General features: G+C 36.4%; 2 protein-coding genes across 4 annotated transcripts in view; one reads left to right on the top strand and one right to left on the bottom strand.

The window, feature by feature from the left end:
* LOC126920757 (autophagy-related protein 16-1) overlaps positions 1-24,676 on the bottom strand; it is a 607,999-nt gene that overhangs the window by 136,353 nt on the left and 446,970 nt on the right. The gene's annotated exons all lie outside the window — the stretch shown is intronic.
* LOC126920756 (uncharacterized) overlaps positions 1-24,676 on the top strand; it is a 253,230-nt gene that overhangs the window by 54,378 nt on the left and 174,176 nt on the right. The window contains exon 2 of the mRNA XM_050731506.1: positions 16,835-16,871. The gene's annotated coding sequence lies outside the window, so the exon portion shown is untranslated. The remainder of the gene's footprint in view (positions 1-16,834; positions 16,872-24,676) is intronic.

The raw sequence follows: 24,676 nt of genomic DNA on the forward strand, positions 1-24,676 counted from the left end.
CTTCAGTTTCGCGAAGATAACGATCGATGTTAAACTATGACAATAGAATCGAAGCCTGTAGGGGTTTATTGAAATTATTACATTGGAATAAAAATTTTATTACGATTGTATCGATCGTGGTCGATAAGACCAAGTAAGAAATACTGAAATGGCATAGTTGATTCGAAACTTTCAGCCATTCGTTAGCATCTAAGTTCTTCCTACATGGCGTCCTAGCTCCATGGAAAAAAATTGTTCGACCCTTCGTGATACTCCATCATGGGTGGTCTACCGATTCCGATAGCGATCTCCTTTAACGGTAATCTATACTTCAAGAAGCTGCATTACTAGCGGGAAGATAGTTATCTCATTCGATGAATATTGCCAATGATCCCAATATATCAATTGAAAACAGTTTTCTTAATTTCCACAGTTCTGTACGTGACTATAAAGCGTAGGTGTAATGATAATTTGTTTTTAATTCACTTAGTCAATTCAATAAAAATATACGTATTATACACGCATGTATGTAAATTAATTTGTAATACTAATTGTATGAATAGATTAGATTCTCTAGTAATCAACTATTAGATTACCATAAGGATTGAATATAAATCATATATTGTTTCTTGCATTTTTGTCTCAATATCTAAAATTTTTTCTTTTTTAACCAGTCACGTCAGTTATACGATATATCCATTTGTTTCGCAGCTTGAAGGTAAACGTAAATTTATCTGAAAGTGTCTGTTTTATGCGATTGGTAGCGAATGTATTATTACAACACATTCTGTTCTCTTCAAACATTTGTATCTAGTTACACAAAGAAAATTGTTTTCGCTGTAACAACGGTAAAAACGTCGAAAGACTAACTGTATGCGATAAAAAAAAAAAACTCTCTTTTCTGACTTACTGAAGGATTGCTAAAACACATCTCCCCTTTTGGCAGGAAAGATGAATTAGTGTACTAATGAAAGTAAAAGCTTAGGAAGAGGGAGAGATAGTAAAAAAAAATAAATGGTTTGAGCAAGGGGAGGATGCTATTAAAAACCAATTGTCAATCAATGCCTCGTCAGTAGCTGGTAAGCAATAGATAAATGAAGATTTTGTATGATATATGATGTCTCTATTCGTTAAAAGCGTTTTTAATCCACCATTTCTCAATGTACAGTTGTATCATTGTTGCGTACGTGTTATTCAAGTTATTTTCCAATCGTTTTCATTACCTTTCTTTATCTTACCGTTTTCTTGCTCGTTCCATCGTGATTTACCTTCTCAACTTGTCTACTTTCTTCGTTCTTGTTATCTATCGTTTTATCTCACCCGTTTTCACAGTTGACTCGGTATAAAAGTCAATATTTGTCCTCAGATCCTTTTGGTGGTCACGATGTTCTTTGATTTCGCTCATGAAAATTGCTCGGACTGACCTCTTTGAAAAACACGCGCAAATCCTAGGCGCAGCTGCGGCCGAAAGCCTCTCCATTTGACACAAGCGTCAATACTGAAACATTAATGCTTGTACGGCACACGATACGACTCTGTGATGACTACTTGAAAAAGCAGATCCTTTGCTAGACGTTTTCATTAAATTTCCTTCCAAAGAGAATACATATTGACGTATGATAAAATTAAATAATGATGGAAAAGGTCACTTTTCATCTCTGCTTTCCTACACGGAGCTTCGAATGCGCTTTATACATAAATAAGACGTTTCTAATTCAGTTTGGAATCTTATGATTTCTAAAATTAAGAAAAGAATATCGTACAAAATCTCTGTCTCTAAAAGTTTTACATATTTTTAAATTACCGTCTATCCGTATCTTGGTGTTTACCCAAAAATACACAAAATGTGCCCACGATGCTCAAATATATATTAAATATTCAAAGTATAGTGCTTCTTATAGTATTTAGTAAGTGAAGCAAATTTCTGTGTAACTTCCATTTCTTTAGACGTGTGTTCACAAAAATATAAAAATACATACACAAATATAAAGTTATAAAGATATAAGAAAGTAAAAGCGTAGGAAATTGTAAAGAATTCGCAGTCCATTAATGAGAAGAGGAACAGTGGGCAATAAAGTGGAACTAGAGAGCTGAAAGTGTCGATCGAAACGTGCAGATGAAATAAGTATAGAGGGATACCGTTAGACGAAACCATGGCCTATCTCTTGACGTTTTCTATCATAAATTAGAATATCTCTCTGATCGACCACGAAGGACAGTATTTTCCAATAGGAAGCTGTCCAACCCCTTGAATCATTTGTTACATCGAAAATATAATTCTATGTAGCAAAAAGCGATGGACAACAAAGCAATGGAGGGCAGCAGAAGAGATACTAATCGAAATGTCGTACAAACGGAATGGAACCGATTTACTGTTATTCGAAGACCAGACGTGGTTCTATTTCACATGTCAGAATAAGGTTATATCGGTTTATCTAGACCTCGACATTCTTTGATAAGACCCGCATTAAATCTCGCTCGTGGATTCGTTCGCTCTCTATTCCAGGTTCCTAATACCTTCTTACTGGACTTTGCGGAGGATTCGCGGACTCAAAGCGAGGGTGCTCACGAGAGATCATGATAATTATTACGTTCGAGTTAACTGTGCTCTCCCTCTCTTCGATTGATTACTTTCTTCGATAGCTCGATAAACCTCTAATCATAACTGAACTGGAATTTGCACTCGTCAAATACAATACGTTGTAGTTGTTATTAAAGAATACCATATTAAATTAGCTAAGTGCATATTACTTAATTAAGTGTAACATTTTCTGTCGTCTGTATCTGTGTTGATTTTTCGAAATTATTATTGTTATTTAAATATAAAGTATCTAAATTAGTAATTATGAATAAGTTAATATCCAATAAATAGTTGTTAAATTTATGATGTCTAAGTCTACCGTAATAGAAATTGCAGAAATACTGCTAGAAATAGAGTCTAGATAAAAATGTATCATCTTGTACATTTTTATATTCTTATAATCATTATAGACGTTTATTTCTCTCTATAACTGTATAGAAAATAAAATATGTTTCTTTCAACAAGGCAATCAAAATAATATAAGACAATTTATATATGTATATGTATACAATTGTTTAGATCCAGCTTTTTCTACACTTAAACAGTTATAGTCATTTATATGTACAACTGTTTATTTCATCATCACGCAATTACATAATGTTATTACATATATCAGTTATCAAGGACTTTTACTTTATTCTATACAAACGTGCAGAGAATAAATATGACGCGAAGATCTATTCGCGGAATTACATTACCCGGTCATCTTTTTTAATGCCTTTTAAGTCTGGGAACTTGCTTCTGAACGTTCTTGTATATATGTAACAGTCTATTAGAACGTACAACGAGAACAGAGAGATGCTGTCTAAGATGGTCGATTTATACTCTTGTGCTCAGAGTCTCGAGTAACGGACTGCAAAAGATAATTATTTTGGTGCCAAGGGTTCATCGTATATAATTGAGAACGTGGGTAAACACTTAAGTGACTTTACTTCAATTTTCCTCGTATATTCTTGCGGTGTACCTCATCATGTGCGCGGCGATCATGTGCCGTTTGACGACGATCATGATTCCGTTGATATCCGCTATTTCGAATTCACTTACATGAACCGGCAAAAATCGCAATACCAGCGGTATAATTTGAGGAACTAACACGGAAGTATAAATTCTGGTCCATCATTCAACTCGACACGTTATGGACTTTTTCTTTCGACAAAAACTGTTCTGAAGATTCCAAAATTATGGTTCCAGTAAACGTAGACTATATATACTTTAGTGTATGACTAGTCGGAATTTTAAAATTCTTTTTGTTCCAGAGAATTTATTCTGGAATTTTATAAGCTCCTCTTTTATACATTAAACTTGCGTTCTATGCTACGTGAAATGAAGTTATTTCACAGAAAATAAGTGAAACAATGATGATATTAATGAATAGGTATCATTGATCATATACATGAGACTTTCTAAGCGTGTATTTATTAAAGCTGGCAATAGGACAATTACGTAGTCATTTAACTGCGTTTATTTCACATGGACACTTTTGCTCGTGCAAATGCCGGAATAATGACTAAAATGACTGCGTCACGGAAATGATAATAAAGGGAATTAATCTTTGTCATAGGAACGACCATGGTTTTCCGATGTCCTCGCTGTGTTATACTATTGCCGTAAAAGCCAGTTTAATGGTAGTTAAATCGTAATCTAGTGTGATGATATTATACTTCGGTAAATGTTTATCTCAAAAATGAAATTCGACAATAATATTAACGAACACAGTTTAATCGTAAATTCAAAATTTGTATACATAATTTCGTGAATTTTATTCGACTGTAAAAAAAGACAATTAACTATATAACAATGCGGTAATACTATTTCACAGCATTATACTTTTTCTTCTAAGCGTTATTGTTCCTCAGAAAACGTTTAATCAAAAAATCATGTTATCCAATTAATCAGTTATTAGATATTATGTATATATGTTATCAATTACGCACCCCTCGTCTCGATAATATTTCTCAAACATATTCCTCGTGTAAACACGAAGAAAATAACAGTTTTACTAGAGGTGAATAAATATTTGAATACGTTGCTTTCTCTAACACATTTGACCTATTTATTATTTAAGTCTATCTTTTCTGCAGTTTCCGAACAACAAAACAGTTCACATTTAATACGATACTCTAATACACGTATTGTACGTTCGAAAAAGGCCAATTGTTCAGGTTTCGTGCCATAACTTGATCAAAACGATCGACTCATTGTTCACGAAGAGGACCATATAGCTACTCGTAATTGCTATTGGCCCCGTTGTGTACATTCAGGTCGGGTCATAGGCGACGACAACACAAGGAGCAAGAGGTGAACGAGGAGGGTTGGCGGGGAGTTGCCGTAGGAGTGTGACCACGTATAGATACGACACAACGGTATAGATACGAGGTAACGGGAGGAAATTAGAGGTTGGACAGTGATCTCCGGGTCAGTACCATGCGACACTCCTGAGAGACCTCCACTCTCCTCTATGATATCGCTCGATTCTAATTAGGCGAACAGTATCGACATCACGTTAAGGAAATTAAAACTTTCGACAACACTCTAATCAAGATCGGTATACGCATATAATTCTTGTTTATCCAGTTAGTCCGGTTTACTTAGCTAGAGAAATTTCTCTTACTGGCCCACGCCTTTATCGATTCAGTTATACTTCATGAATATTATCCATATATATTAAGATTATTCCTCGCGCACTCAAGGAGCATTGGTTTGCATTTTCCGTATAAATAATCCTGATAATCTGGCTCCTCCTACTCGTAGGAACTAATCTCTACCAGCGAACTTGTTTATCGATTTGATAGCCTCGTAAACTAAGCGGCAAAGTTTCTCGTGGGACCAAACGTAACTACCAGGGTACCGTGGACGGTTCCAATCTGGCATGTACCGTTAAACCCGACGACGTTTGCCGAGTCAAGTCAGTTCGGTGCATACCGTGCGCTGCTATGCGCAAAAACGACAGGCGAGCTCCTTTCGCAGGTAGACCGGTTGCCTCGCGGCCTCAGATTCGTGACAAGAAAGTGGGACGCGTGAAATATGCGTCTGGTTAAAGCAGGCGCCAAAATAACACATAATACCTCGAAGCTTACATCCCAACCGGAAGGGGAGCTTGAACGTCGTAGTAAATAGCAGCGACGGAGGTATGCGCACACGTAACTGGCTAGTTCGAATAAATAACACTATCTCCATATATGCTCTCCCATGTATGCATTTCGTGACAAATTTATCCTAACGAATATAGAGGCAGGGCGACGAAAGGAAACTAAGAAATATCGCGTTATCTAACGATCAACGGAAATCCAAGACGGCGTTTAAATGGCTGCGCAAAGAACGATCTCGATAAATGTCGTTACCATCTAGTTCCATTACCCGATTTATTGTCCCGCTGATTCAAACCCGCCACACTAAGATCGCCCGTATACGATAGAGAACATTATTAAATCAGCTGTATAATTATTTGTCACTCTGATAACGCCCGTCAGATAAATCCGGTTGGATACGTTTTCCACCATGTTCCATACACAGCCTCCGACAACCTACGATTCATTTTCTAGTTTGGCCGAACCTCAACGTACGCGTAACAAACCCGATTTCATCGGTTGGATCGAAAAGGTCCTCGACCTTCATGACCTATACCCCATCGTAGTTGCAGCACGATACCTCCCACGCTCGGCATCAAAGAGCTTTCATCATCATCAAATATATCTGTCTCGTAAATTGCACGGTTGCGCAATAAATTTCATAGGATTTTTTCGACAACAAACATTACGAAAGCCTGCTCAATCTATCTATTCGACAGACTGGAATACCGATGTAATAACCGGCCCACTGTAATGTCTATTTAATTTACGATTTAAACGTTAATAACCCCGAATCGTTCGTTTGATATTTCCAATATCTTTTTTTAAAAAAAACTTGGTTTCGTGCGCGATATTCGTTTCAAACGTAACCTTTTGAAGTACGAGGTCACCGTGACATCGTTAGTTTTCTCTAGACCTTAACAGTTATGCCAGATATTTCATTAAGTACAGTAAAAAAAATTTCTTTAATCGAATATGTATAATTACACGTGTATACGTGTACACGATTGATTTATAGTAAATGATTATTTTCATAATTATCAACACTGAGGTAACTGCGATGTTTCTTATGAAACTTGATCATACATGATTGTATATTTCCAGCTATTTTTGAGGAATCAGTTTATCCGCCATTCTATTCCAAGATTTGCTTTCAAAATCTGTGAATTCATTTATATTCTCCACTCAACGCATGACATTCATAAGTAGGATGTGGCATTAGTCAGACCTACATTTCGTAACTCAATGGAAAAGTAATAAAAACTAAAATACAACATTCATGTCAGCAGCATTACCTAAATAATTGAATCGTCGTACCATATGAGTCATTAGTAGTAATTCTGCTACGACACAAATAACAGTAAATTACAAATCTCTATGCTGTTACTATGCATACTTATTAAATTGGAGACAGCATTTTAGATAACTTTAAGCAATTTCTTCGCGTCTATAATGAGCCACATAAGCAGGAAAATGGAAATCATCATGGCGAACAGAGTTCGCCAAGAAGTCAATAAACCAACAATAGCGAACATTCAATTTGTCACATTGGAAAAGTGGGACTCCCAAAAGGCAAGAAGCCAGAAAAAGCACGCAAAAGAATATCAGATATCTTCTCAAAGAGAATTTCCTACTTCTGCTCGTCGCTTTTACAGCTCCCACAGCAATTATAATAAACCACATCAACGTTCCGTCATTACAGTGCAAAGGTATTTTACATGTATATGGTCATTGGTGAACCGCAAGTGCAACGGGCTCGTTAACCTACTCGATAACGCTCACTAGCCTAAATGTCTAACTTTGGTTTGTCCCGTCTGACGAACTCTCGAGATCCCCTGGCTGAAACTGCTTCTCGCAAAGATCGTTACAGAAAGCGCGTACGAGTTGGCATACGAGCGAAACCACACGAGCCCACCTGTGCATTGGCCAAGTCAGCTTACAAGCACGTGGATCGTCACGGCGCCGTACAGTGGCTCGCGAAAGTATTTCGACACTTATCATAAACGAACTATATGTCCATATTACGTTCGACATTTATAAAATGTTGACATTTCATTAAAACTTTAACATTAATTTCGTTAACACTGTAGCTATGACTGTGACAAGGTTATCGTGACTGCTTTGGTAATTCACGTATATAGAAATTACAAGGTAGTTGTTACAAATATATATTTAGAAAAATTAGTACATAACAGGAACAGCTATCTTAAGCATATAATAAGTGTCAAAGATCATTCCGAATATTAAGGATATTTACGAAATATTAGTTTCAAATTTTAAAACACACGATACACCTATTCATAAAATGCATCTACAAGTGTTCGAATACTTTCTTCACCAACTGTATTTCCATTCTGCGTTTCGTTTAAGTGTAACGAATTGAATGATCTCTATTGGCGTTAACCAGCTCCCACCCTCGCTTCCTCTTTTCCGCATGTACACGCGTGCGTGTCCATCGCGTACAACGATGACTCTCTCTCTCTCTCTCTCTCTCTCCCTCCCTCTCTCTCTCTTCTTGTCGCGCTCTTGTCCCTTTCCCCTGGCCTCTTTATTGTTCCAGGTACACGCTACTCAGCTGGCAATTTATGTAGGCTACTTATGCAACGGCTCGAGCTGGTTATCGGCTAGGTCAACGAATACGGGCATTGCTTGCACGCGGCAATCGCATACCAAGCCTGACCGCAACCTATATACTGCCCTCTCGGCGACTAATTAATATTTTTACAACCGGCTCGCCGTGACGCTACCGATCGATAAATCCTTCTCGATAAAGATCCGAGTTACAGGGATAAGAGGATACTTACTCGGGAGTTATTTCGACTCGATCGTTCGATCTGCGAGCGACAATGCAACTGATTACTCTTCCGTTTAGTAAGTTAAGCAGCTGGACGAGGCGAAACCGTTGTTATCGATGCTAGAGTGTGGACTCTGGTGTTTCCGTGAGAGAGTCGGGTCACTCGTAGAATTCTTGGAGTTTATGACATTTGTCCGAATAAATATACATTAAAATTGATCGCTACGTCAATCGAAATCAATGCATATTTGTTACCTTTCCACTGATTCCCAGAATTTATGTCTGGCTAATGACACATTCCGCTTACAAACATCGCATATGTACGTGTCGCTCGTTGTTAGAAAATATACGGATTACTGAAATACGTATTAATGAAAAAGCTTGAGAATGATTTCTTATAAAAAAAAGATTGGAAGCCGATAATAGAAACTGAACGAAATCGTTTCATTCTTATTCAAAAGGTTTGTTCGTTCAATGTTAACATTTACAAAATATTACTCTAGAAACAAAATTATTCAACTATCCAAACAGCGTATGTCATGATTGCTTGGAATAATCAAGATTCTCTTCTATCTACTTGTTTTCCTATAATAATCATCTGCAACAGTATCTTGTAGAGGCAGCAGTGAATTTCAAGCTGAATTTCTTCTCTCTTGACATAAAAGCACCCGAAGCTTCAAGTCTAAAGTACATAGGGAGCATCTAACTTCTGCAAAATTTGAAATGTTGTTGAAGTATGCGTGTTTGGAAGACTGGGTCGGGCGACAGGCATTTTTGAATTCCATACGCGTCGCTGCACAGTTTCGTGACCGCCGTAGGGGCCTTCGTTCGCGAAATCGCAGGGAATGGGCACAGTTATGACCGGTCGTCTAGGTCGTTAGTTTGGTCGCGGGGAAATCAGAGCCCCGGACGATAAAACGTGAGGAAATTCGGGCGAATATTCGGTAGAGACGTGACTCGAGCAGGAAGGTTAATAGGAACTGCCGCACGTAGCTCATTCTACGGTTGCAGCAGGTGCATATTATTCACGTCTTGGCCGGATAGATCTCGCGCAAATTCATAAAGCAATCCTTTGTACGGATACTTCTGCGAGGTTCGGTGCTCTTTATGGAAATTTCCCGGGATGGTGGCTGCCTTATGAACAAGTCCAGAGGAAACCGTAATCGGTAGAGGTGAAACGACCGAGGGGACAGTCGACAGAGAAAGATAAAGAGAACTATTTCTAAAATTTTTCAAGAAAGACTTAAAATATTGTCGACCGCCTTCCGTGAAAAATTCTTTCCTCCATTTTATTTCTCTTCCTACTTTCTTTCACTTCTATATTTCTTTATTATTTTCTTTCGTTCTTTGAGTTTACCTCCCACGTGTCGAAGAATTCTTCATCGAGCGTTAACAGCGCTAAAGAGCGAGGGCGGCAAAAAATTGTTAACGATCTCCTTCGGAACAATCGATGGTTTAATCGAGTACAGTTTCACGGCCATTAATGATCGGCTAGCGAGGTAAAGTCGAGATCGGTTCCGCATCTTTTCCATCCTGTCGTTGCGAAGACATTCCCTGTTCTGTTGAAAAATCCACTCCCCATTCTTCTCTCCCCCTGGCCATTCTTTTCTAAACGATGACGTAACCAGAAGCTTGTTCGCCGGAGGAATTTAGTTTTACTCGGGACAAGTTGCCAAGACGTCCCACTAATTTTACGATCAACCGCCAACGTATACTTTGGCCGACAGTGTTGAGTCCGCAGCAGGTACAAAGCAGGTACCTAACAGTGTACTTTGCCCGATAACGATACTAAGACGCTTCCAAGGGATCACGTGACGTTAATTATCTTCGAAGTAGTTGCAAACTGTGGTAACGCAATAGAGTAGGGTTCGTGAATACTTTGTGTACCGGATCGTTCAATATTCTTTTGACTGTCTCTTTCCAAGGAAAATTGTTTTCTATCAAAGTTCCGGGTTGATGAGTGATGAAATCATGATGAAATCAAACTCGTTATCACTTGGCAACTAAAGAATAGGTTATCTCTGCATAACTTAGCTAACACCTAAGTGACTGCTATCGCTCGTTTTGTGGTTGAAACTAACGAAATATCGCATAAACTCGAGACGCAAGGCTATTTTTGATTCGCCAACAGCGTATTTCTTTCTATGACTGCAATGAATCCGAAAGTAGCGATAGACCGTGTTTGAAACAGAAGAAAATTTCTTCCTGTTCGATACTACCGGTCAGACATACGTCCCAATATACGAGCCACTTACCAGAGAACCACGTATGCGCATTCCTGCCTTTAGCGAGATAGGGATACATGCACAGTGTCTTTAATATGCGACAGACAAGTTGACCTCGCCCTTTTCGTGGCGGTACTTGTTTCAGACTATTATCCAAGTACGTAGCTACGTAGCAGCTACCTACTCCGCGGTTACTGCCAGAGAATTTATAATAACCAAGCTATGGAGTTACCACGAGACCGTGCCACGCTCATCGTCGCGAACAGCCACGTCGTGTGCCATCTTTGACCATATTCTATATCCAACATGCTGTACCGACAAATATACGCGATCCATTCGAATGACAAGGTGCTAACTTCGAACAGGAATTAGAAAAACACAAAGCTAGTATAACTAGAAATCATAAGTAGATGCAGAAGATTCTTTGTAAGATTCGCGAATTATTCGGTGGTATATCCTTAAATAGATCTTGATAATATCGTTTATTGATAAGTGGATGTAACGTTAGGACTAAAGTTGTTCAGTTTCCTTTATTCGATGTAGGAGATAATTCTTTGTAGCTCAAGCAATTTATATTTTGTTCTGAGTGGCTTGTACCGAATAAGTTGGTTCGAAAATCTGCTCGTAATTTCGGTTTATTATATTTCTATTGCTTATTGATGTTGTAACCATTAATATATCTACAAGTTAAATTATAACATAAAAGAATAAACTTTATATATATTGATTGATTGATTGATATAGGCCTGCAAATAAAATTATCCTTTAGTAACAATGATTACACATTCGTTACATATTTCACAGGTTTAGTGCTACATTCATTAAAAATTACGCTTTTTATTTTACTTGACGTCTTTTAATTCGTAATATCCTTTATATCCTTTTAATCGAAGATGCTCAAGAATGGATCACGATTAGCGCCTATAGGCGACTTATAAATGCACAGAAATGGAATTTATATTGGACAATATCCATAAAAAGCATCGACTAGATATTAAAAATAAAATTAATAGAGGATACAGATTCGGCCATCACTGTCAACATAAATTACCACATCACGCAATTCAGTATTAAGAAAACAATTCTACGGAATATTATTTCGGTTTTAGTGCATGTTAACCAGCAAAATACATAATAAATCCGGATAATAAATGGATAATAAGTGCTAGTAAAGCCGATAGTTATAGCCAGACTATTGGTAGCGTCTATTCTGTTCAGCACATGATCGAGCAGACGGTAGGTAAGAAGGATTATAGCAAAATCAGATAATCCGAGAGGAAGCAGAGATTGGAAGAAAACATTAATGCAAAGCACCATTGACGGTGTGAAACTACGATGAAAACGATAATACGAAGGCGACTCATGCTAGGATTAGATGCTGATGGATTCTATAACCTCGGTCGTTTATTCGGCTATTCAAGAACTGGCCGTCTCTTCTGAACATATGTCATATAGCAAACGACGTTGTAAGTTCCTCCGGTGCACTTTGTGCTATAAACCATGCTCCATAATACTCTTTTCACTATTCTCTCTTTTCTTCGTTGGATTATCTGCGCGACGCGGCCGGTTTAGCAGCTGGTCTAGCTACTCTTACTGCTCTGTTACTCTTACTGCTATGAGCCACTGAATCTCTATTAGATAGGTCTGTCAACATGTTATATTTCAAGTGACGATGCAGATACTTAGAAAACTCTCGATCTATATTTGTAACCCATTTTCAATATCCTTCTTTCTTCTATTTGTACGTCTTCGTATTCTATAACATTGCTTGTGAGACTGGGAAGTATTCTTCAGACGTCGTGACTCATTAAAATTATTTGTAGATTTTATTACCTTGAAGTATAATTGTTTATTTCTTGATGATTGAACGATTAGATTCTGTAGATATTTATTGTTTTTCTATTTGTTTCTGTATGAAGTGATTATTGAAAATATTTATTACCTTGTGTTGACGTAATAAATGAGCATCAATTAAATGACATAATCGCATTGTGCGGCAAGACGACTGTCAGCCATCTGCCGGTTCGATAATCAAGACGAATGCGTATTCGTTGTCATGGAAGATTCTCCTATGATGCATGTCCTCTGATGAATCTGAGGCAAGCCCTTTGTAAATTGCTCATTGTGGTACGCAAGTCTATTAGTATGAAAGTATTACAACGTAATTTATGAATTGTCGTAGTCATATTTTATCTCATAAAACTAATTTTCCTTATGAATATTAATTTCTATATCTTATATTACTTACGTAGATAGCCTTACTTAGTAGCAATTCTAAAAATTATGTACCTACTATATAAATCATAATGAATCGTATCGAAAACTGAACCACTGTATGAGAAATATTTAATTTTGCTAAAATAAATTCAATTTATAATCATCAAACAGTATGTAAACATTCCATTATGATAGTTATATGAAATATAAATATAAAAAATGATCGATTAAATAATAAAATAATGAAATAAACAGTGAAGAATCGAATATATTGATCGTAATTGCCAATCCATGAATGCGTAATGCTTCTATAAAATTCACTACAAATAACGTTTCCAATAATAATAATAACAATAACAATAATAATAATAACTTCTAAAATACGTTAGAAAATTTTTAGAGAAAAATGTACCTATCAAACGAACACAATCTTCACACGATTAAAATCTGATAATTGGTTGTCGCAAATTGCTACTTTGTCCAATGACACTCCGCGTGTGTATATCACCCTAAACATTATCTTCTGAGCTTAGGGACGAAAATCAGATTAGAACGGTAGTTGGACGATTTAATTAAAGGATCGAATGGCAGTAAAGTCGAAACAGACTCTTGACCTCGCGGCTGAGTGTTGGAACGACCAGACAGGGGCAAAAGCGTTGGCGTCTGCGCAAAGAGGAACAAATCGGCGGCAGTTGAAACAGTTGCACGCAGCAAGCTAGACAAATATGTGTATCTACGTATCTACGTATCTCCGTTGGAAATGCCCATTATCGGCAGATTAAACGGTACAATTTCAGATCTCGAGTGGTACTTGAGCCTCGATTCGCCGATTTATGTCGACTGTCGTATTAAACGATCGTACCGAGCTCTACGCAGTATCGTCTGTGACCGATGAAAAACCGAAGGATCTTTTCGATGAAATCGTATACACCGGGGCCAGTAAATGCCTAATCGATCCTAAAGAAGAAAAAAGGCAAACAAGAAAGGACGAAAGAGGTGGGAAACACCGGAAGCATTGCTTTTACGACCCTTTTCAGTCGCATTAGTCGCATGACAGCATGTTACACACTGTACGCTGGCTAATTATTAATGTTACGGTTATTACCGCTGCATTCGCCGCGGTTATGAGCCATAAAATAACGTTTTATCGATACGCAGAACGTGTTTCACAGGAATAGTTGATTGATCCTCTTACCGCTTTTAAATGCCTGCGACCCATGCCTAATGAAAAGTAACGTGTTTAGCAGGATACGTTGCATCAAAATTGAAAAAATATACATCTAGATATTAATAATCCATCACTTTGGTTTAATTGATTTTAGTTTCTAGCTGATCGACATATTGATTTGTCAATGAAGTAGAAACGTTAAAGATATATGTAGCAGAATTTCTGGATATTTCGAGAATGTATATATATTGAATCTTTCTGTAGCTTTGAGATATTTGGAAATAACTATTTTTGTATATAAAATATACAATTTTTTATAAATTATTGGTATAACCTCTGAATTTTTTCTATAGAACGATTTATATATAAGTGCTTCTAAAAAGTCACACACCAAGCAATATACTGCAGAGTTAAAGTTTATAATCAAAAACGGAGATAATTTATAAAGCAATTAGTTCAAATATAACAATAAATAGGACGTTTTGTTTTACCCTTCATGCGGACATCATACAACACCGAGTATACATTAATCGAGGAAACTATAATTGAATTTGAAAGATATTGCGAAAGGCTATAATAACTTTTACACACTTAATATTAATCTTACTCAGTTCATACGTGCAATATTTCCACGTGTAACACTTTCGCCAAGACAAATAATTAACTTTTGTCTAATCTCTCAATATTCCAAACTAATGTTGAAACCAAACTTACCTCATAAACGAAATCATTCATAGAAGCATACTGTAATCATTTAAAATAACAGTACAAGCCATAACAGTACTCGAAACACCATGCGTTATTTCACTGCTAAATTTGTTAAAAATTCCGCTATGAATTTCATCCACGCCTTTCAATTACTGTCGTCATTACGTGATTTACGATTCGAGTATTAAAATAACGAAGCGATTTCTCAATCAACGCCAGAATTATAAAATCAACATTAACCTCTGTTGTTTAAGAAATTACTACGTAATGCTATCACGCCATAATATTCGTACAATGAACGACCCGAATCTTTTTTGGCCATTGTGCCCGAGTCGTTCGATTTAAAAGTTTCACGCTGATAGATGTTATTAGCTGGAGGTCCGTGTTCATCCATTACCAGCTTTCATAGACGGAAATTTATTCGTCATCTCTACCTTCTTGACTCGGTCTCTCGCAAGCTCCGCTACTTGGAATATGAGAGCCACGTATAGTCGCACCTTCTTACAGGCAGGGCAAGAGAAAAACCTGGAATTAATATTTCTTTCTGCGCCCCCACCCTACCCACCCCTATCCACTCTTTTCCTCTTCGCTCGTTTTCTAAGGCGGATTCTCCGAGAAACTGTGAAAAGAATTTAAATTCCGTAGCCTGACTTCTTATAACGGCTGGTACGAAGGCTATGTGTCATATTAAAAAGTTCAGCGGAGGTCTTCCGCTGACGTTTATTTCTTAGACCCGGTGATAATACGACGCCAGAATTTTCATGGCTTTATCGCTGGTTTGACTTGGCCAGGTGTCTAACCAACCGCGAGATTATAATTCATGTAAAACCATCGAAGATACCTAGATTCGTGAGACTCGTTATTAGATCGTTATAAGATGCAGAGGATACTATTTATTCCTTAATCCGACCGTGAAACAATAACAACTCGCTTTCCTTTCCTTCGTAGTATACGCAGTGGAAAGGAGATCACAAGGAAAGGATTTAAACAGACTATGACGAGTGAAAATGGTTTCACTATTGTTGTGTCATAATTCAATCTTGCTGTACACAGTGTGTCGAGTTTAGCTAAGAATAGTTAAACGTGTCAAAAAATATGAATCAAACGAAAATATTCTTAATAAAAATTGTACGATATCGATGATATCGATGTAAAGCTATCCAAAGAATGGAGATTCAAAGCAATTTTTTGATATTTCCAGCAAAAAATAAAAGAATTGTTAAATAAAATATAGACATTTTCTTAACACACACCACAACTAAGAAAACCTATCAATTCATTATGTTCCTGTCCTTTGAATCAGTTTTACGACATGTCAATAATTCAAACCCAATATCTATTTTACCTACACACTTAACATCTATCATCGTTACATGATTCCTTCCAAGTTCTGGTCTATCAATTAATCACGTAATACAATTTATTGGAGATAGATAATTCACTTGTATTTGGATCTAACGTAGAACAGATTAAAATAAATGTTCTTCTCGTTGCATCGCAACACGTGTAGATAAGACTAGTTAATGCAACTAGAACACACTTCAAATAGACGTGATCGCTGGGAGGTAGTAGCGATTTTCATGGGGCTGATGCACGCATACCATTTCAATATTCACAAGCGTTTCGCGTCTCGCGTGCGATATTGCTAACTGTATTGCACGTGTCATTATAGTAGCACTAATAACTTACTGTAATGGTATTACGTGCCGTTCGGTATATTACTTGGAATGTCTTTATGCGAGAGCTATCCGCATGAAACGAGGTGCATGATCTATTCTTCGAATAAATCGATCCTCAAATAGACGGATATATCCAAGACATATTGAACACTTTACCATTAGAATCTGAAATTTCAAACCAGTGTGGTTTTATTTATGGAGCCATCTGAAATCAATGGCTTTAAAAGAATGAAAGTTATGTTACAAGTACAGCGATCAATTTTAGAAAAGTTACTGTAGTAGAGTTGTTCGAAATATACACCATGTATTTCGTCATTCTTGTTACATTATCTCATGATTTTACTTTCTTCAGAAATATACTTGTTCTATTAATTTAATATCATTTTTAATTGGAATATTTTTGTGTCTGTTTCAGAATTGGTTCAGAAGAGCCAACTATTGCGTTAATATTGGTAAGTAAACTATTTTATGTTTGATCGAAATTAATTTGTAATTGAATGACCATTACCAATAAACTAACGATAATTAGTTTAACGAAGCTAATAATATACGAATATTATGAAATATACTTTAAAATAAATGACAAATGCTAATGATAAACGCTATGCAAGCGTGAAAATAATAAATATTCATACGTTGCTAATGCATCGATCATTATTTGTCTTCTAAATTATTTGCGTTTTAATATTGTGCATAACTTATTGATAATTCATAACCTATTTCTTCAAAATAGACAGTGATTAAAGATAATAATGCAAATCATCTGTCTTTTATAAAAAAATCATATTTATTATTACAAAAATTATAATCGCAAAAACACGTCTCAACCACAGAATAAAATAAACATATCACATCATTGTTAGGTATATAGCGGCACATGAGTCAATGGAAGATTTGAATCGGGAGAGACTCATATTGTTGTGCTTTGGAGTGTCAACATTGTGTTTGATTCGCTAGGTTCAAAGGTAAACGAACTCCTGACAAAACATTATCGCCGTTATTTATGATCGTCAACCGGAGTAACATTTGTACTTTTTACAATACCGCTCGATACAAATAGGCGAACATGCTCTCTAGGACAATCATTATAGCGGATCAATATAGCGAGTCATACAGTCGAATAGCATAGAGTTGATCGGTAGCATTGAGCGAGCGACGATTTCGACCGTCATATACTATCTCTGTACTTGTATTTAAAGTGATTTTAATATACACTGACTATTACAATTTCTAATAAACCAACCAATACGTATAATAATAAACCAGCTCAGGTATAAAACTGAAATTAACCGAAGAACGAATTTAATTCAAATTCTTAAAATTTTTAGTTACATCACTATAATTTTTAGCTTTTCATATATTTGTTATCTCTGTTCCTTTCAGATGCAATTATTAAAGTTGAAAAATTTAATATCAGTACCCTGTAACGTTTCGTCGTAAAGATAAATGATAAAGAAGGCTCGTAATAAGCAGTTGGTGGTTTCTTCAATCTACGACTCTTCTTTGTTCTCTGTCGTGTCAACGCGAACTTACATCTTCTTTTCTCAAAATAAAGAAACGCTTTATCGCGACAGTAACTAAAGGGAATTTCTGTCATCCGGTGCGACATCTTGACATATGACTCCTTAAAGTTTACTCGCACGAAAGTGCAGTTTAGATTTCTCTCCCGACGCGAAGTCTCCTGACAGTCGTTGCAGTCCTTTCACCCGAACGGATTCACGTTATTCATTTTCTCATTCAATGGCTTTATACATTTGACAACCTATCGTCCACAAACTGTCAATAGCCATAAACCGAAGTATTTCAAATGGCCAAGTGAATGAAACCAATAAAATGATGTGTTAATATCTTCATCCCAATAAAAATTCATGAAAAAATATATATTAATATTTCTTTTTTCTTCAACCATTTAGTTTAGAATATATATGCATATTATAGCCATTGAACAATCATATTTTAACATCACTTATTCGAGATATAAATATTCAAATGATTCTATACATCACTAATTTATTCCACGGACAACAGATCTTACAAAGCGGATTGTTATATCTAATATAATAAATGTATTATAATTCAATTAAATTGACATTCAAATAGAATTGTTCTTTAACGTACAATGACTGACAAAAGAGTTTAAAATCGATACTCGTGTAACTTTAGGAATGCTGGTAATCTTCATACTAAATATTTTTGTCATGTTAATAACGTTTAATTATTCTAAGATGTATATTATATCTGTTGACAAATAAATTCATTTTTTGATAGTAAAATAAAATTATCTTATAAAGTGACTAGGCACGTACATTTCTAAGGATATTCTATAAGATTTGCTATAATTTTTTCCGCTATCTATTCTTCTAATAGTCTCTAACACTTGCCACCACTAGTGTGACTATTTCACTGACGAATTAAATTGCTTGCAGCGTAAAGTAGCGGAGATGTTAGATTGGTTTGATTTCAAGATACGCAAGGAGCTAATGATTCAGACGTTTCAACGATAAACCAAGTTATAGGACATGTAGCGTGTATAAATGCCACGTAAGCGTACCACGCACGCTTCGATTGGCCCGAGTCGATACACGAGGAATTGTCAATTTGCTCCTTTTAATGAGGATTCAACTCGATTATGTAGGATGGGTCCGTTCCGCGAATGTAATCGATTTATTTGATCGTTGATCGAGTTTCCAGAATAATTACGCCACTGACAATTAGATATCAACCATGTATTAACGAATCACCAGCTTCTCTGGCTTTTGTTCGAGTAAAACGAAAACTTTTCTGCCTGCCACTGTTTAATGACGATTCGATGAAATATCTTTGCTTTTAATAAATTATCGAAATATTGAAAAATACTTTAGGACAGTCTGAATTTTTTTAAATGAAGTAAGTACATTCTTTAAAATAAAGTATCCCGACAAAAGTACCAATGACAATTATCACATAAAACATGGACAACATTATATGTGTATACGAGTTAAAATTAAATAGTCTAATTTAAATCTCATTTAAACTATAGTAACTACTTATGATCACAATTATACCAGTTAGAAGCTAAATACCAAAAAAGTGTTAGTATAATTCCAGTAAGAGTGCTGTTTATACTAATAAATCTCAAAATGATGTCCATTAGCGATGGTACGTTGTCTGAAAAGAGCAATCGCGGATTGCGATGGTGTTTCGATTATTGCCAGAGTAATAACAACGTAAGCTCTAATTATTTGATCCATTATGTCTTCTAGAATGATAGGTTATTGTCGGTAAACATCTTCTTTTAAATTTTCCCCGCAGAAAGAAGTCTAATAGTCTCAGATCTGGTACTTGCCATAATATACGTCCATTACGTCCGATCCAATCATAAACACGTGATTTGATAAACGTAACAGTACATTCAACGTTTACCAACCTAACGCTTCATGAAGCTGTGATAAATCGAATAATTAGAGCTCGTGCTGTTATTACGCGAGAAATAATCGAAAGAGCATCACGATTCTCGTTTTACACGATCTATTAACCACGATGAAAAATCATCTAGAACTCTTAATAACGTGAACAGCAAGTTCTCTCTTCATCTTAACACAGTTTTGGAGTTCGATCATCTCTTTTACAAGTGAAATTATCACATTCATATTTTTCACATATACATAAATTTTCCTTTTATTCTGTATTGGTACTAAATCGAGTAAATTTTTTCGCATGACTTAAAATTACATACGTTTACTCATGATTGGCTAATAAATTAGTCTTTAAAAGGAATTATCGCCTATAAAATTAGAACAATAGATCACTAGTTATAGCCGTGATAATCGATGGTAAGAATAGATACCGAGAGATAAATTCCTCGGAGATATTACTTTATAAAAGTGAAATTAAATATTCAATTGATACACCGATACGTGTTCACGGTAAATATTCTTCTTTCGTGTTTCGTGATGCGATCGAAACGTCAATATATGCTCGATTACGTTCGTAATAATGCAGGCAATTAAATTATATTTACTTTCAATTTATATCGTTTACAGTTCAACCGACTCCCGGCAATCAAACTTGTCCTGTACCTCAATTACCCCGCGTTTGGCAGCTGCTGTACAAGAGCGTTCGTTAAACAGTGATTACCATGCAGCATATGTATGTTAATAATAAAAGTAAAACATTAATTTGAATGATGGCTGTACCTACGTTTATCCGTAAGATCGTAAATCAGTGATAACGGCATCACCTGCGAATAAATTTTTATCCTCCTATTTAGCAATTAATTGTAAATTATAACTGTCATAAATTTTCCTTTTGTACAGTCTATAGCAACACGTTAAACCAGTTGTTATTGGTCTTTTATGCTTTTTATTAAAAGCTGATAAAATCATTAAAAGATACTTATTATATTATATTTAGATGCTCCCGATTACTGAACTGAAATATACATTTATAGCATTCATAGAATATATAAGAAATACGATAATTGGTAAATGAATATTCTGCACCCTTTATAAAATTGTACATATTAATACGTTTAAAATATTATAGAGATATATGGCAAGATTCGTACGACCACATTTTATTACATTAAATTCTAATTAACTATACAACGTACAAAACGTAAGCAACAATTATTTTCTATTTGAAGTATAACTGTTTCGTTCATAAAACGTACACAGCTGTATCGTGAAGGAAAAATCAACTTAATATCTGATTCATTCCCAGAAAGTTTCCATTTCGTATCACTAATGGACACATTATACCTTGAAAATGGCTCTTCGATTTAATTTCTAATTACCGTCGCGACCATTAGTCGAAATAATCATTAGCTTATCGGTGTCATTCGTAACTGCCACGCTGTAGCGCTCAACATTCTCGTTTGGACTACTGCTCGAAGAAGAATTAGAGACGATTATAACGCGAGAGTTTAATGTTATACCAACTAGCATACGGCAGCTGTACATATACATATATAGAGGTAGAATAAGATAAGAGAAATGAGGGCAGGAGGATTGGCTGGTTAGCGAATAAGGGTAGAAAAAATCGTAGAAGAAAACGAAACAAAATCGGAACAGTGGTAAGAAAAAGATGGACGTGGAGAAGCGGTTCTGAACATCTCGTTTCCACCTGGTCAAAGATATCTCGAGTGGCTGTGTAACGCGGTAGGACGGCACGTAATTAACGCCTCATGTAGATGGTATCGTGTTGTGGACGATCCGCGTGACGACCAGTGATGTACGGTCTCAGTGCTGTAATGGAATATTATTATCGGTCAGCATCAACTCGTTGAGGTTGAATTAGCGACGGCGAAGGTACGTTGTTGGCAACGAAACGACGCTTCGAATTGCCCGATCCGAGTAAACTGACCAACGACGATAGCCGATGGTCCGTCGATGCAGCCGTGCGTTGCAAGCTACCACGCAACAGTGAATGGTTCCTTGGAAGTTAACCGCCAGAGACAAGCCAATTCATCTCGGAACTTTCGCTGTCCAGGTGCTCGATCATCCAGCAAGCGAGCGAAATACTGCATTCTGGAGATAGCTAGACTCGCGGAAGTGACTAAGGGATGAAGAATCTTAACGGGACTAGCGAGCGTGCCGATCCGTTCCAACAGAAAACAGGATTACTCCCGTGAGATATTGAATTTGGCGTGCACTGGGCGAAATGATGCACGACATTGAACCACTCGATGAGCAGAGGAGGGGCAGGGGGTCTTTGAGAGAAGAAAGTTTCCGATTAAGAAACTAGGAAATTATCAAACTTTGTTTTGACGAACTTCATTCTATCAGATCGATCTGCTTACCTTGTTATGCAGTTCTTTTTTTCATCTTTCTTTCTTTCTTCATTTTTTTTTTTTTTTTTTTTTTTTTTTTTTTAACGAGCCTCAAGTTTCAAACTTAATTACGGACCCCGGCGCGACAGTAATTTCAAAACAATTTAACAAGCTCGCCTTGAAAACTTTATCTAGGACAATCGGCATAAAGGGCTCGGTATTGCCCAGCTTCTGGAGTTCCATGGCGAAGACGTTCGACGACGCGACGAAGACAATGGCTGAGCAGAAGATCGTTCTCCTCCCTCGAGAGAAACGAGGAATGAGAAAACGGCGGAAAGATCCGAGGCAGCCATTGTGCGAAAACTCGCTGTCGAACTTTGTTGACTTCTTAAAAAGTCGTAAAAGACGGGCCGAAGGTTCTGTCCACAACTGACGAGGATGTCCTTTCCGACACCCATCCACGTTGCCTGGAAAATTGACGTCGAGGACGTTTTTCCAGCCTCGTTTTTGTCACGTTGTCCGATACGCTTTAACGTACCCCCATTCCTCCTGTTTCCGTTGTCTTCTTTCATCCAACCGGTCTCCATCTTTTATTACGATTGCCTCTTCGAGCATGATTGATAGGTTTGCATCTAAACGCGTTTCTTAGCTCCAACAAATTGATTACCTAGACGAGCTCCACGGTTTTCTTTCTTTCTTCGACCGATAATCCGAACTTGAAATCCCGCCTTCGTGATTTATACGAAGATTTAGCTACTTCGCACACCGAGATACCATTTTCTTGAAACATTCTAGATATATTCCTGCTCCGATTCTTATGTGTCCTTTTTAGGTTGAATAGTTTTAGTTCCTCTTTTATTAGATTTTACAATCTTCCTTGAGGTTTATATATAACTTCTCATAAAATTCGAACATATTATTTGAATGTATTAATAATAAAGAATAATGCAATGCATGCTGCTTGAACTTATTTCATATTTAGATTGATTGCAATTAATTGCAACAGAATTATACTCGTCCTTAAATCACGTTGCTTAAACTTATTTATAAAGAGGTTTGCAAGATTTAAATATAAGATTAGAGACTTACTTAATATAAATATTTGAAAAATTACTAAGAAAATTACACGTTATACGCTCAATACGGAACAATATTTTTAAGGATCAGAACTTGTTCACCACAGTTTCCTTATAAGAAAACGATACTCTTATTTCTACTGCGGACAATTACGAGACTTTAAAACCAGAAAATCAGAACACTTTCTCTCACCGCGATAAAATTTCAAGCGTCTAAAATTTCAAAGATCGAGCTCGATGTTATCTTTTACTCATCATCGCTCAAAGAGAAGTTCGTTCGACTAACGGTTTCGTATAGAGATTGTAGCGTGTCGAAAGCAGAAACGGCATCACGCCAGGGCGAAATTACAGAGAAGTGCCGTTGGATGCACAGCGAAGAGGAACTGCGACAAATCCAATTTTACTGCGATCAGTGCACGGTACTGTAGCGGAATTTCGAGAAGCATAGACGATTTGCATCGTTGGTCACCATTGCGGATAAGTGTTGCGGTCAATGGATGATCGTCAGAACGCTTTTGATTAGCACGAACGAAAGTGAAGAAGTTCTAATCTGTGGTCGACGCACGTCAGCCAATTAGAGTTCGTCGCGGATAGCTCATCGAAGTTAGATTGCCAAGACTCTCTGGCAAACTTAATGAGGAGATTTATATGATTTCCACGTCGAATAATCCTGTTTCGCCTCGGATCGCGTCTCTTCCGGATGGAATTCCAAATCGTAAGCCAAAACGTGAGAGATATATTCCTTTGAAAGGAACTAGACTTCATTGAATCCCTGTTTGTTTCTTCAATTATTATCTTTTGCGATTAAAAATTAAAAGAATTTCAGCTATGATAAGCTATTCTAGTTGCTATAATATATATTCAGCTATAATTCCATTTTTCAACAATTTCTATTATTTCGAGTAAATAAATAGATATTCAATTTTTGAGATTCATGTTGTTCTTTAAATATGAATTCATATGAGTTTGATATCGATGTCAACTAATTTTCTTTGAATATTATGGCCCTCCTTTATCTAGACCATTTAACTGTTACCCAATCTGAATTCACTCTATTATAAAACCAAAAATCATTTTACGTATTTTTATAGCGTCTTGTAGTCTATAATTCATAATTCATCATTTATATATAAATAAAGCTTGGTCCTTTTCGCAACTCAAGTATTATATTATCCTTTAAAGTGGGGCTGTCTTATTGCTGTTAACCATTCAATTCTTAAATTCTGCACCACATTAAAAATACATCGAATATTATATTTATTCCTTAATCTTGCTCTTTTGATAATTTCACCTCTAAATGTTTTTGCATATATCTTCCAGTATATGCCAAACTACTAAACTAAACTTATATTGTACTGAACTATTCGCTTCCTCTGTGACGAGAAAATAGTGGCTTAGAAAGTTCGACGCTGCTATCACTGATTGTTTGAAC

This window comes from Bombus affinis, chromosome 9 (genome assembly GCF_024516045.1).
Source record: "Bombus affinis isolate iyBomAffi1 chromosome 9, iyBomAffi1.2, whole genome shotgun sequence".
NCBI lineage: Eukaryota > Metazoa > Arthropoda > Insecta > Hymenoptera > Apidae > Bombus > Bombus affinis.